The sequence below is a fragment of the Penaeus monodon genome, chromosome 21, assembly GCF_015228065.2.
Source record: "Penaeus monodon isolate SGIC_2016 chromosome 21, NSTDA_Pmon_1, whole genome shotgun sequence".
Classification (NCBI taxonomy): Eukaryota; Metazoa; Arthropoda; class Malacostraca; order Decapoda; family Penaeidae; genus Penaeus; species Penaeus monodon.
Genome location: NC_051406.1, coordinates 18,768,998 through 18,769,359, shown reverse-complemented (window position 1 = coordinate 18,769,359; position 362 = coordinate 18,768,998). Strand labels below are relative to the sequence as shown.

Sequence of the window (362 nt, the reverse complement as noted above, 5' to 3'; positions counted from 1 at the left end):
ATCCCAGCCAATTTGGTTAAAATCACAAACTCAGTATTACCTTATATGTTTGGAATATGCACCAATGACACTCAGGGTCTGGTCAGCCACATTGGTCTGGGATAAGTCAACAGTCTGTAGGAGTTCTAAATTGATGAATATTTCGTTCACCATTTTGCGAGGTAGATTCCTACTCTTCAGTCCTAGGTGACGTAACTTCTGAAAATATAGATTTGTTAAATTGCATTAATCTCTAATGACTGTAAATCTTCAGCCAATCCTTGGCCTGAGTCCATAATAATGCCTGAATTTCCATATTTCACAAGTGGTAAATTTGATTTTCTTAGTTTGGAGAGTGGTTTTACAGATCAGAATGTCTTCCA

General features: G+C 37.0%; 1 pseudogene; it reads right to left on the bottom strand.

The window, feature by feature from the left end:
* Positions 1–362, bottom strand: part of LOC119586290 — a 6,988-nt pseudogene that overhangs the window by 3,024 nt on the left and 3,602 nt on the right.